This window comes from Lepidochelys kempii, chromosome 13, assembly GCF_965140265.1.
Source record: "Lepidochelys kempii isolate rLepKem1 chromosome 13, rLepKem1.hap2, whole genome shotgun sequence".
Taxonomy (NCBI): domain Eukaryota; kingdom Metazoa; phylum Chordata; order Testudines; family Cheloniidae; genus Lepidochelys; species Lepidochelys kempii.
This window is the reverse complement of record NC_133268.1, coordinates 33,744,877-33,759,506: the sequence shown is the minus strand read 5'-3', so window position 1 is coordinate 33,759,506 and position 14,630 is coordinate 33,744,877.

Sequence of the window (14,630 nt, the reverse complement as noted above, 5' to 3'; positions counted from 1 at the left end):
ACGAAACAAATACAAATTAAATTTTGCCAAGCCTACCTGTGGACAATCACAGGCCTGGTTGAAGTCAATGGATGTGCAAAGCAGTCTTCTTTCAGCCTCAGTGGAAGGAGCAATTAAATGCTGCTTTATGTAGTGATTGCTGGAAACAATAGAAGCCACTGCCGCAGGCCTTGCGCTGCACAGCAAGGCCTGAGAAGCACTAAATCAGGGAGAATAAGAGGGGGTTTCCCAGTGACTGATTGCAAACACAACAGCTGTGGGGTTTGATTGGCTGCAGCTGTATGCATGAGAGACAGAAAGCAGAAGACAGCCAGAGGAGTCATGGTGAGCATGAGCCTGAGAGAAAGCCAACAGAGACAGAACTCCTTCAGGCATAGGAGCACAGAAAAGGCAGGAGCAAAGCAACTGTCAGCTGCTGTTTGTTCCTCCTGTGTTCAGGGAAACAGGACGTGTGGACATTCTTAGTAATTAAACAGGACTGAACAAAAGAAGGGAGCTGACTTATATCATCCCGCTCTCTCCTCATGGCAGCTAGGCAAGGCCTCAAATATTGTCCAGTTTCAGAGTAGCAGCCGTGTTAGTCTGTATCCGCAAAAAGAAAAGGAGTACTTCTGGCACCTTAGAGACTAACCAATTTATTTGAGCATAAGCTTTCGTGAGCTACAGCTCACTTCATCGGATGCATGTAGTGGAAAATACAGTGGGGAGATTTATATACACAGAGAACATGAAACAATGGGTGTTACCATACACACTGTAAGGAGAGTGATCAGGTGAGGTGAGCTGTTACCAGCAGGAGGGCGAGAGGGGTGGAAACCTTTTGTAGTGATAATCAAGGTGGGCCATTCCAGCAGTTGACAAGAACATGTGAGGAACAGTGTTGGGGCGGGTGGAAATAAACATGGGGAAATAGTTTTAATTTGTGTAATGACCCATCCACTCCCAGTCTCTATTCAAGCCTAAGTTAATTGTATCCAGTTTGCAATTTAATTCCAATTCAGCAGTCTCTCCACGGCTACAACGCTGCTGTTACTCCACCTCAGTGAGTGGAATAATGTTTGCTGCGCCCCCGCTGGAGCGCTGCAGCGCCAGGGTGGACACCCTGGTCTGTTATTGCGCTCTGATCGGCCTCAAGAAGTGTCCCACAATGCCTGTGCTAGCCACTCTGGGCATCAGTTTGAACTCTACTGCCCTGCCCTCAGGTGACCAACCATCAGACCCGCCCTTTAAATTCTCTAGGAATTTTGAAAATCCCTTTCCTGTTTGCTCAGCCAGGCGTGGAGTGCTCTCCGCGAATCCTTCCAGGTGACCATGCCTCCACATGCCAGGTGAGCCCCAGAATGGAGCAATGGAGAGGTGCTGGACCTCATCAGTGTTTGTAGGGAGGAAGCTGCGCTCCAGCCATAGGAATTACGATACCTTCGGGCAGATATCAAGGGACATGATGGAAAGGGGCCATGACCAGGACACACTGCAGTGCAGGGCTGAAGTGAAGGAGCTGTGGAATGCCTACCGCAAAGCCTGCGAGGCAAACCACCACTCCAGTGCTGCTCCTGGGACCTGCCGTTTCTACAAAGAGCTGGACGCGATACTTGGGGGCGACCCCACCTCCACTCCAGGGACCACCCATGGACACTTCAGAGCCCAGCGCAACAAGGCAGGAGGAGGAGGAGCAGCAGCAGCAAAGCGGGAGCGAGGGTGCTGAGGAGGAGGAAGACACCCTGGAATCCCTAGATGTATGCAGCCAGGAGGAAGGTAGCCAGTCACGGCGGGCAGTGCTTGGGGAAGGACAAACACCAGAGGAGGTTCCCGGTAAGCGGCTTTTATTTTGGGAAGGAAGTTATTTGGTGCGGGCTCTTGGAGCTATTGTGTAGACTGTGCTTGCCCTTAAGTACGGGGGAATCATTGCTCTATCTGGTGTGAATAGTGCTGCCTCTGTTAAGGGTTGCATTTTGCCTTTAGAGGTGCAACCTTGAGATCTCAGCCGTCCATGTTATCACCAGCCGAAAGACTCCAAAGAATCAGGAAGAGGCCAGGTAGAAGCAAGGAAGACATCTTTCATGAAGTAATGCAGCATTCAAGTAATGAAAATCAAGAAGTGCAGGAGTGGTGGGAGAGTGAAAGGAGGCTTCACCAGCAGAATGCGGATCACCAGCACCAAAACATGGAGCGGCTGCTAAGCATCATGGAGCACCAAGTGGACTCGATACAGGCGCTCGTAGCAATGCAAGCGGAGCGCTGCCGCGCCCGCCCCACCCTGCAGGCCTTGTCCCAAAACTCTTTCCCTTGTGCCCCCATGTCACCTCCAACCCACTTTCCCCAACATCTGGGTTCTTATCGACACCAGCTGCCTCCAACACCTGTAGCTTCACCACCCAGCCCTGAAAACTACGACCCTTACTCACTGCACTCAACCCCCATCACCATGCAGTATGGCCATCCTGAAGTGCAGCACTCATTGCACAGCTCTCCAGACAGGACATATGCAAATCTGTGGTTGTACCATTCCCCACCCCACCTCCTTGCCCTTTGTGTTTCCCAAGCAGTTGTGATTCTTTTCACTAAATGCATTTTCTTTTCATTAAATGGATTTTTTTGCTTTGAAAACATTCTTTATTATTGCATAAAGTAAAAGATACCTTAGCCCAGGAAAGAAACAGGGACTGCAAGTCAGTGTATCATATGTAGCAAACACAGATTCCTACTAACATTGGAACCACTGTACTTCACTCCCGTGCAGGGCACCAGACATTACTGGTGGCTTTCAGCCTCAGATTGCTCCCTCAAGGCATCCCTAATCCTTACAGCCCTGCGCTGGGCCCCTCTAATAGCCCTGCTCTCTGACTGTTCAAATTCAGCCTCCAGGTGTTGAACCTCCGAGTTCCATGCCTGAGTGAATCTTTCACCCTTCCCTTCACAAATGTTATGGAGGGTACAGCACACGGATATAACTGTGGGGATGCTGTTATCGGCCAGGTCCAGCTTCCCATACAGAGAGCGCCAGCGGCCCTTTAAATGGCCAAAAGCACATTCCACTGTCATTCTGCACCAGCTCAGCCTGTTGTTGAACCGCTGCTTGCTGCTGTCAAGGCTCCCTATGTAGGGTTTCATGAGCAATGGCATTAAAGGGTAAGTGGGGTCTCCAAGGATCACAATGGGCATTTCGACTTCCCCTACAGTGATCTTCTGGTCTGGGAAAAAAGTCCCGGCTTGCAGCTTCCTGAACAGGGCAGTGTTCGGAAAGATGTGTGCATTATGCACCTTTCCGGGCCAGCCTGCGTTAATATCAATGAAACACCCACGGTGATATACAAGCGCCTGGAGAACCATCAAGAAATACCCCTTCCGATTAACATACTCGGAGGCTAGGTGGGCTGGTGCCAGAATTGGAATATGTGTGCCATCTATCGCCCCTCTGCAGTTAGGGAAACCCATTTGTGCAAAGCCAGCCAAAATGTCATGCACGTTACCCAGAGTCACAGTTCTTCTAAGCAGGATGCGATTAATGGCCCTGCAAACTTGCATCAACACAATTCCAACGGTCGACTTTCCCCACTCCAAACTGGTTAACGACTGATCGGTAGTTGTCTGGAGTTGCGAGCTTCCAGATTGCAATAGCCACCCATTTCTCCACCGGCAGGGCAGCTCTCAATCTTGTGTCCTTGCACTGCAGGGTGGGGGTGAGCTCCTCACACAGTCCAATGAAAGTGACTTTTCTCATCCGAAAGTTCTGCAGCCACTGCTCGTCATCCCAGACTTGCATGACGATGTGATCCCACCACTCAGTGCTTGTTTCCCAAGCCCAAAAGCGGCGTTCCACGGTGGTGAGCATGTCTGTGAATGCCACAAGCAATCGCGTGTCGCATGCATTACTCGAATCGATATCATCATTGGAGCCCTCACTGTCACTTTGGATCATGAGAAATACTCAATTGCCAAACGTGATGTGCTGGCGAGACTCATCAGCATGCTCCTCAGCAGTTTGGGCTCCATTCCTGCAGACCGAAAGGGAAGACAGAGCGCGCAGTACAAAAAACATTGAAATATGGCCCCAAATGTGGACGGAAGCAAAGTGAATGCTGGGATGCAAACCGATGCATCATGGGGTGTTGGGACAGGACCCAGAATACCCCGCACTCCCCGCCCCCTTCCCACAAGCCACAGCACCAGCATGGGAAGAGGTGCTCTGTGGGACAGCTGCCCATAATGCACAGCTCCCAATACTGCTGCAAGTGCTGCAAATGTGGCCATGCCAGTGCGCTGTCAGCTGTCAGTGTGAACACACTGCAGCACTTTCCCTACTGCGCTTTACGAAGGCGGGTTTAACTCACATCTCTGTACATCCGTAAGTGTAGCCATGCCCTTAGTAACAACATACAGAGGAATCTTATAACTTTGCATACAATGTAGCCACACATATATAACTAGGAACATAATGATCAGCAAATTATGAGTTTTCAAATGATACCTTGCCAGGCATACTTTGTATGAAATTTATCATAGTCATGTAAAAGGGGTGAACCCAGGGGTATAGACTGTCATGGCCTTGACTAAACCTGATTCTCCACTGCCCAGGAAACCCCACAGTAAGCAGGTCTGATCAGAAACCTGCACATCAAACAGCTTCCTTTTGGGAACTGTGGTTTAGTCAAAGCTGCTATTTTCAATGAGCTAATGTCGATTTTGATATTGGGCCTGAAGCAACAGCCAGCAACCATTGATTTTATTTTTTGCAAGTGCACATGGGTGCAAGTGCCCCCCCTTTGGACTGACACCCCACCCTTGCAGCTGTATACCCCTTTCCCCTTGCTGCCCTTTGCCCCAGCCCCTCAGCAGCTTCAGTTTGTTTGCCTGCCCCACCCTTTTCCCTCTGCAGTTTGTTTGCCTGTTTGCCCCCGCCGCAGCCTCTGAAACTAGCCCCTTGGTTTCCCTGCCCTACCTCCAGCCTCGTTATTCCCCCCCACCCCGCTGCAAATCCCCTGCCCTGAGTAGCCCCTTGCTTCATGCACCCATGCCCCCCTCCCATGTGGTTGTGCCCCTCCCCTGTTTCAGTTGAAACCCTGTTTCTTCCCCCAATGCTATTATAGCCACTCTCCCCTAGTGCAGCTAGAGGAGCCGGTATTCCATCCTGTGTCGGTGACTGAACCGCCTGCAAGTCTTTGAAACCCACCCCCCCATCCAGCCCTCCCCTCCCAGCGCCCTCCTCCCCTGCCTGCAGCCTAGCAGGGAGGAGAGGTCGCCCTGTTTCTCCCTCCCTACCACCCCTCTGGTGTTTGTCCTCCATCCGCGCTCGTTATGGTGGGGGACAAGGAGGGGGGAACCCTCAGGCAGTCCCCACTGCCCCTCCTCACCTGCCCCCCCATCGTCGCCTGTGGCTCCCACCTCGACTGCCGCTGCCAAACCACCTGCTACCACCCCCACTTGGGCACTGGCAACGGCGGGCAACGAGGTGAACTCCACTGCTGCCATGTCCCTCGCCCCCTCCAACTCGGTTTGTGTGGGGTGGGGCCCAGCCGGTGGGAAAGGCCAGGGAAAAAAGAAGGGTAAAGGCCCCGCCAAAAAGGCAAGGCCCTTCATGGTAGGAGCTGCCCCCTCTGCCGCGGCCCTGCTACTAGCTGAGGCATCCCTCCCTGTTGCTCCCTCCACCAGCTCTGTGGGTGCCCCTCTCCCGGCCCCCAGGGCATACGCCCAGGTAGAGCGGCTCCCCCACCCGCTGCTAAGTCATCTCCTCTGGCCACCACCTCCCCTTCCATCTCTGGCAGCCGGGGTCCCTTCCCCACCTTGACCAGGAAGCACGGCGTCCGTTGCTTCCCAGTGCCTGCCATGCCCCACGTGGAGACCTACGTGCAGGTATTAGTGAGGGTGGTGGGGCCCACCGCCATCGTGGCGGCCTCCAAAATGTACGAGAAGGATGTCTTCTTCCTGGCATCAGAGGCTGCCTCCCAGGAGGTGGTGGAGAAGGGCCTGACAGTGGGGGGCATGTTCGTCCCCCTGGAGCCGCTGGAGGAGCTGGGCCTGAGCAGCTGGAGGTCCTGACCTCTGTCCCTCCATTCCTCACTAATGCCATCCTGTTACCTTGCCTCTCTACCCTGGGGAAACCCATCTCCATTATCAGCCCTCTCCTGCTAGGCTGCAAAGACCCTACCCTCTGTCACATCCTCTTGTTCCACGGGCAGGTGCAGCTTCAACCGCCGCTGGCGGCGCGTGACGGAGAGGTGCTCGAGGGGTCCTTCCTGATCCCATGCGCTGCGAGAGGAGCTGCGGGAGTTTCTCGAAGATGTCCGTGGGTCCTGCAACAAGGTGCAGCTCGCTCTCCAGCGATGGGGGGATTTTCATTAAACCCTCCAGGCTGTGAGGTCCCTCTTGTGGGAGGGTAAAGGGACTGGGAGGCAGGCCGCTTTGGCCTACCAGTGGGCCCATGGCTTCCGTGACTCTTTGATCACTTACGGGGTAGGTCACAGTTTGCTGCGGGGCCCAACGGGGGCCATGTGTGTTCCTGCCAGTGAGGATCCCGCCCTGCCCTCGCCATGGCACCCATCATCTTCGCAACATTGAACACCTGGGGCTCTAGGATGGGTCTCCGTAGGTGCCAGGTGCTCTCCTTCCTTCGGGACAGGGTACTCTGATTTTCCTGCAGGAGACCCATACGAATCTAGCCGCCCAAGACAGCTGGCAGCTGGAGTGGGGGGACAGGGTCTATTTTAGTCACCACACAGTTTGTACAGCTGGAGTGGTGACCCTGTTCTCCCACGACCTTCGGCCCGAGGTGCTGGGGGTCGCCGAGGCTGTGCCGGGCTACCTGCTGCACCTCCGGGTCTGTATGGAGGCGCTCATGGTCAACCTCATCAACGTTTATGCCCTGACATCGGGCCCAGAGCAGCTGCGATTCTATCAGCAGGCGTCCGCCTTTCTCAGCTCTTTGGATCCTCACGAGTGGCTGCTCCTGGGCGGGGATTTTAACACCACCCTCAAGGAGCGGGACAGCTCGGGGACCAAGCAGTGTCTGGCTGCCGTGGACATCCTCCAGGAGATAGTCGAACATCACTCCCTGGTGGACGTCTGGCATGACCACCACCCGGATGACATCTCGATGTTCACCTTTGTCCGGGTGGAGGCCCATCGGTTGCGCCACTCCCGGTTGGACCGCATTTACTTATCACGCTGTCACCGTTCATGGGCCCACTGCTCCAGCATCCGGCCAGCCCCGTTCTCAGATCACCACCTTGCTACCGTGACGGCCTCTCTCTGCACAGAGAGGCCAAGGCCGGTCTATTGGCACTTTAATAACAGCTTGTTGGAGGATGTGGGCTTTGTGGCATCCTTCCTGGAGTTCTGGCTGGCTTCGCGAGGGCAGAGGCGTGCCTTTCCCTTGGCGCAGAGGTGGTGGGACCTGGGGAAGGTGCGTGCCCAGCTTTTCTGCTGCGACGACACCTGGGGCGCCGGCTGACGGAGGGATGCAAAATGGAGCAGTTGGAATGGGAGGCCTTAGAGCTGGAGAGGCATCTGGCCGCCAGCCCCGAGGATCCTTCCCTCTGCGGAGCGTGCTGGGAGAAGCGGGAAGAGCTCTGGGCCCTCAAGGACAATTGGGCCTGGGGTGCCTTTGTTCGATCCCTCATCCACCTCCTTCGGGAGATGGATCGCGGCTCCCACTTCTTCTACGCCGTGGAGAAAAGTGAGGGGGCCAAGAAGCACATGACCTGCCTCCTGGCAGAGGATGGCACCCCCCTCACGATTCTGGCAGAGATGTGCGGGAGGGCCAGGGCGTTCTATGCGGGCCTTTTCTCCCCGGAGCCGACCGATCCTGACGCTTGCAGAGTGCTCTGGGATGGACTCCCGATGGTCAGCATGGGTGACCGGGACTGGCTAGAGCTGCCTCTCATTCTGACCAAATTCTTGGAAGCCCTCCATCGCATGCCCACCAATAAATCCCTGGGCATGGACAGGCTGACCGTGGAGTTCTACTGCGTGTTCTGGGACGTCCTCAGCCCGGACCTTGTCACTGTCTGGGCCGAGTCCTTGGAAAGCGGGGTTCTCCCCCTGTCGTGCAGGCGAGCTGTGCTCGCCTTGCTTCCAAAGAAAGGGGACCCCCGCAACCTTCGGAATTGGTGTCCCATCTCGCTCCTCAGCACAGACTACAAAATTGTAGCAAAGGTGATCTCACTGTGGCTGGGGTCCATGCTGGCGGACGTGGTCCACCCCAACCAGACCTACACCGTCCCAGGCTGTACCATCTTTGACAATCTGTATCTGGTCTGGGATCTCTTGGAGCTTGGGTGTAGTGATAGTCTGTCGTTCACCCTTCTGTTCTTGGATCAGGAGAAGGCATTCGACAGGGTGGACCACGGGTATCTCCTGGGCACTCTGTGAGTGTTCTGCTTCAGACTGCAGTTTGTGGGCTTTCTCCAGATGCTGTACGCCTCTGCGGAGTGTCTAGTCAGGCTCAACAGGACCCTGACCCAGCTGGTCAGCTTCCGGTGGGGAGTACGGCAGGGGTGCCCCCTCTCGGGCCAGCTGTATGGTCTGGCAATCGAGCCCTTCCTCTGTCTCTTCCATAGGAGGTTGACGGGGTTGGTGCTGCGAGAGCCAGAGCTGCAGCTGGTCCTGTTGGCGTACGCCAACGACATGCTCCTTGTGGTCCAGGACCCGGGTGACTTGGTGTGGGTGGAGGCTTGCCAGACCATGTAATCCGTAGCCTCCTCTGCCCGGGTCAACTGGGTCAAGAGCTCGGCCTGGTGGTCGTGGATGGGTGGCAGGCGAGCTCCTTCCCACCCTTGATTCAGACCATTCAATGGAGCACGGGTCAGCTGCTCTATCTTGGCATTTACCTTTCTGCCACGCATCCATCTCCACTGGAGAACTGGCAAGGTGTAGAGGAGAGGGTGGCAGAGTGGCTCTGGAGATGGACAGGACTACTCCGGTGCCTCTCCCTCCGAGCTACCTCTCCCTCTGAGGGAGGGCACTGGTGCTCAATCAGCTAGTCCTGTCCATGCTCTGGCACTGTCTCAACACCCTGGTCCCAGCCCCAGGCTTCCTGGCCAACATCCGGACATTGGTTCTGAAGTTCTTCTGGCCAGGACTGCACTGGGTCTCTGCAGGGGTCCTCCACCTGCCCTTGGAGGAGGGAGGACAGGGCCTGAAGTGCCTGCGCACTCAGGTCCACATCTTCCGCGTCCAGGCCCTGCAGACTGCTCCTTTATGGCGCAGGTAGTCCGGCGTGGAGCCTGCCTGCGCCGCTTCCGAGGGCTCCTATATGACCAGCAGCTCTTTTATCTCCATCCGAGGGGGTCTTCCACAAGACCTCTCCGGGCTGCCGGTCTTCTACCAGGACCTCCTACGGACCTGGAAATTGATTTTGGCCACAAGATCCATGACAGCTGCTGAGGGGGTGGATCTCCTTGCGGAGCCACTGCTACACAACCCCCAGCTCTGTGTGCAGGTGGCAGAGTCTCCCTTAGTGCGCTAAAGGTTGGTCCTGGGAGAAGTCACCAGAGACGCAGACCTCCTGGACTCTGACCAGGGAGACTGGCTGGATCCCCTGACACTTGCTCAGCGCATGGGGCTCTCCAGACCTCGTACTCCCAGGCGTGTACTTTAGGAGGTGAGGGCTGGTTTACCACCCACTGCTCGGGTTTTCCTCTACTGTGTCCTGTGAGAGGGTATGACCCGCCCACCTGATACCCCAGGTCCTCCAGACCTTTTCATTGGGCCCCTGTCCCGTGGACCTGCCCGGCCATCCCACCCCTTTACCGCGAGCCGGCTGCACGACTTGCAGCCAGTTTGGTTCCAGACCGCTCCAAGGAAACATCTTTACACGCTCATGTTCCACACGCTTCATGTCCTCACCCTTGCTTCCCACCCTGGCACGAAGTGACGGGACATCTTGACACCTCTGGAGGGTGAGGAGCCCCGGTGGACCAGCCTATACTCCACTCCGGTCCTGAGGCCTGCCAAGGACATCAGCTGGCGGCTCCTTCACGGAGCCGTGAGCACGGGCGTGTACTTGGCACAGTTTACCCCTATCCCAGACACCTGCCGCTTTTGCAGTGTGAGGGAGACCCTGGCGCATGTGTACCTGGATTGCACCAGGTTGCATCCCCTATTTTGGCTCCTCTTGGATCTGTTCTTACATTTTTGGTTGCACTTTTCCCCTCACCTGTTCATATACGCACTCCCTATCCATGGCCCCACAAAGTCGCGGGACTTCCTTGTCAGCCTCCTCCTGGCCCTGGCCAAAATGGTCATCTACAAAACCAGGGAGAGGAGGTTGGCCAATGGAGTCTCCTGTGACTGTGGGGCCTATTTCCACTCCTCAGTCCATTCTCGCATCCGGGCAGAGTTCCTCTGGGTGCCATCCGCTGGCTCCCTTGACACCTTTGAGGAGCAGTGGGCGCTGTCCGAGGTTCTCTGCTCGGTGTCCCCATCAGGTTCCCTTTGTTTAGCCCTGTGACCTCACTCTCATTTCTGTTTTATCTTTAGTTGTCCCCCACACTTATTTGGAATCCTGGACCTGTGGATCCTCCCCTTAGGCTGGGGGAAGGTCCTTTAGTAGTGGGCAGACAGAAGCCCACTCACCTCCTGGATCCCAACAGGACTACTTTTCTATAGCCATCTGGCCTTGCCCAATCACAATTGAAGTGGCCCCTGTGATCATCTCCTCTGATCTCCTGTATAACACAGGTCATGGGAGTGCCCTGAATTCACTCCTGGTTGAACCAAAGCAGAGCTTTCAGGGAAATACCTGGTCTTGATTTAAAACTTGGCAGGGATGGTGAATCCATCAGGACCCTTGATAAGTTGTCCCAGTGGTTAATTACCCTCGGTGCTAAAAATTTACACCTGATGGTGTGACTTCAGGAGCTGGTGTTTTCAGAAAAAAAAAAAGCACTTGTACCCTGTACCACCCGTCCTTTGCTGAACTATTGAAGAGAGGGTTGGACACAGGGGTAATGTACCTGCCTGGGCACCTCCGCATCACAGAAATGTCCGACTGTCTGTGACAAGTTGTCGGGGACGTCTCAGAGGGCTGGGTTTCAAAGCAACATTTTGACTTAAAATGGAAAAACATTCTCAAAATCAACATTGGCGCATTGAAAATTGTAGTTTAGTCAAAGTTGCTGCTTCCAAAAGGAAGCCATTCGATGTGAACATTTCTGATCAGACCTGATTACTGTGGGGTTCCCTGGGCAGTGCTTGTCCGGGCTTGTGACAGTCTGTAACCCTATGTTCACCCCTTTTACAGGTCTACGATAAATTTTGTAAAATGTGTGCTTTGTTAAGGAAGTATGGGATGGATGAATGCACTATAAGGTGGGTAGAAAGCTGGCTAGATTGTCGGGCTCAACGGGTAGTGATCAATGGCTCCATGTCTAGTTGGCAGCCGGTATCAAGTGGAGTGCCCCAAGGGTCGGTCCTGGGACCGGTTTTGTTCAAAATCTTCATAAATGATCTGGAGGATGGTGTGGATTGCACTCTCAGCAAATTTGCGGATGATACTAAACTGGGAGGAGTGGTAGATACGCTGGAGGGGAGGGATAGGATACAGAAGAACCTAGACAAATTGGAGGATTGGGCCAAAAGAAATCTGATGAGGTTCAATAAGGATAAGTGCAGGGTCCTGCACTTAGGACGGAAGAACCCAATGCACAGCTACAGACTAGGGACCGAATGGCTAGGCAGCAGTTCTGCGGAAAAGGACCTAGGGGTGACAGTGGACGAGAAGCTGGATATGAGTCAGCAGTGTGCCCTTGTTGCCAAGAAGGCCAATGGCATTTTGGGATGTATAAGTAGGGGCATAGCGAGCAGATCGAGGGATGTGATCGTTCCCCTCTATTCGACATTGGTGAGGCCTCATCTGGAGTACTGTGTCCAGTTTTGGGCCCCACACTTCAAGAAGGATGTGGATAAATTGGAGAGAGTCCAGCGAAGGGCAACAAAAATGATTAGGGGACTGGAACACATGAGTTATGAGGAGAGGCTGAGGGAGCTGGGATTGTTTAGCCTGCAGAAGAGAAGAATGAGGGGGGATTTGATAGCTGCTTTCAACTACCTGAAAGGGGGTTCCAAAGAGGATGGCTCTAGACTGTTCTCAATGGTAGCAGATGACAGAACGAGGAGTAATGGTCTCAAGTTGCAGTGGGGGAGGTTTAGATTGGATATTAGGAAAAACTTTTTCACTAAGAGGGTGGTGAAACACTGGAATGCGTTACCTAGGGAGGTGGTAGAATCTCCTTCCTTAGAGGTTTTTAAGGTCAGGCTTGACAAAGCCCTGCCTGGGATGATTTAACTGGGAATTGGTCCTGCTTCGAGCAGGGGGTTGGACTAGATGACCTCCAGGGGTCCCTTCCAACCCTGATATTCTATGATTCTATGATTCTATGATTTGAAAAAAATCATAATTTGCTGATCATTATGGTCCTGGTAAAATAGAGGTGGCACTGTTGTATGTAAAGTTATAAGATTCATCTGTATGGTGTTAAGGCCTTGTGTACACAGTTTTGTCAGCAAAAGGCAGCTTTTCCCAACAAAACAGTGGAGGTGTACACACTACAATGCTACTTTTGCAGACAAAACTCTCTTGTTTTGGTGACAAAATAAAACCACCTTGACGAGAGACGTAGAGATTTTTGAGCCAAAGTTTTATCAACAAAGTGTCAGTATAGACACCACGCTTGGTTTGGCCATGTAAATAGCCTCCAGGAGGTGTCCCACAATGTCCATCCTGACCGCTCTGGTGAGCAGTTCAGACTCCGCTGCCTTGCCGCCAGGTAAGCAAGCATCCACCCCCTTCCCCCTTTAAAGCCCCATGAATTTTTGACATTCCACTTCCCTTTTTCTCAGCATGGAGAGCTCATATGACATTTTCCCAGCTGACCATGGTGGCTCTGCATGGCAAACACTCTCCCTCTTGGACCACTGTGGAGCTATTGGATCTTCTGAGTATATGGGGAGAGAAGGCTGTGCAGTCCCAGCGGTGCTCCAGCCGTAGGAACTTCGATACCTATGGGCAGATGTCAAGGTTCCTCCCCCACTCTGAACTCTAGGGTACAGATGTGGGGACCAGCATGAAAACCTCCTAAGCTTACTTTTACCAGCTTAGGTTAAAACTTCCCCAAGGTACAAATTAATTTTATCCTTTGCCCTTGGAATATCCACTGCCACCACCAAACCCTAACTGGGTTTACTGGGAAAGGTAGTTTGGACACATCTTTCCCCCCAAAATCCTCCCAACCCTTGCACCCCACTTCCTGGGAAAGGTTTGGTAAAAATCCTCACCAATTTGCATAGGTGACCACAGACCCAAATCCTTTGATCTGAGAACAATGAAAAAGCATTCAGTTTTCTTACAAGAAGACTTTTAATAGAAGTAGAAGTAAATAGAAGTAAAGGAATCACCTCTGTAAAATCAGGATGGTAGATACCTTACAGGGTAATTAGATTCAAAACATAGAGAATCCCTCTAGGCAAAACCTTAAGTTACAAAAAAGACACACAGACAGGAATTGTCATTCTATTCAGCACAGTTCTTTTCTCAGCCATTTAAAGAAATCATAATCTAACACATATCTAGCTAGATTACTTACTAAAAGTTCTAAGACTCCATTCCTGTTCTATCCCCGGCAAAAGCAGCATACCGACAGACACAGACCCTTTGTTTCTCTCCCTCCTCCCAGCTTTTGAAAGTATCTTGTCTCCTCATTGGTCATTTTGGTCAGGTGCCAGCGAGGTTACCTTTAGCTTCTTAACCCTTTACAGGTGAGAGGATTTTTCCTCTGGCCAGGAGGGTTCAGGGGGTTTTATTTTTAAGGGGTTTACCTTTCCCTTTATATTTAAGACAGCAGATTTCTCGTGGCTTGTGTGATAAGGGCTACGAACAGGACATGGTGCAGCGCTGAGCGAAGATAAAGGAGCTGAGGCAGGCATACCAGAAGGCAAGGGTCACTGCACCAAAGAATCATAGAATATCAGGGTTGGAAGGGACCTCAGGAGGACATCTAGTCCAACCCCCTGCTCAAAGCAGGACCGATCCCCAATTAAATCATCCCAGCCAGGGCTTTGTCAAGCCTGACCTTAAAAACTTCTAAGGAAGGAGATTCCACCACCTCCCTAGGTAACGCATTCCAGTGTTTCACCACCCTCCTAGTGAAAAAGTTTTTCCTTATATCCAACCTAAATCTCCCCCACTGCAACTTGAGACCATTGCTCCTTGTTCTGTCATCTGCTACCACTGAGAACAGTCTAGAGCCATCCTCTTTGGAACCCCCTTTCAACTACCTGAAAGGAGCTATCAAATCCCCCCTCATTCTTCTCTTCCATAGACTAAACATCCCCAGTTCCCTCAGCCTCTCCTCATAAGTCATGTGTTCCAGTCCCCTAATCATTTTTGTTGCCCTCCGCTGGACTCTTTCCAATTTTTCCACATCCTTCTTGTAATGTGGGGCCCAAAACTGGACACAGTACTCCAGATGAGGCCTCACCAGTGTCGAATAGAGGGGAACGATCACGTCCCTTGATCTGCTGGCTATGCCCCTACTTATACATCCCAAAATGCCATTGGCCTTCTTGGCAACAAGGGCACACTGTTGACTCATATCCAGCTTCTCGTCCACTGTAACCCCTAGGTCCTTTTCTGC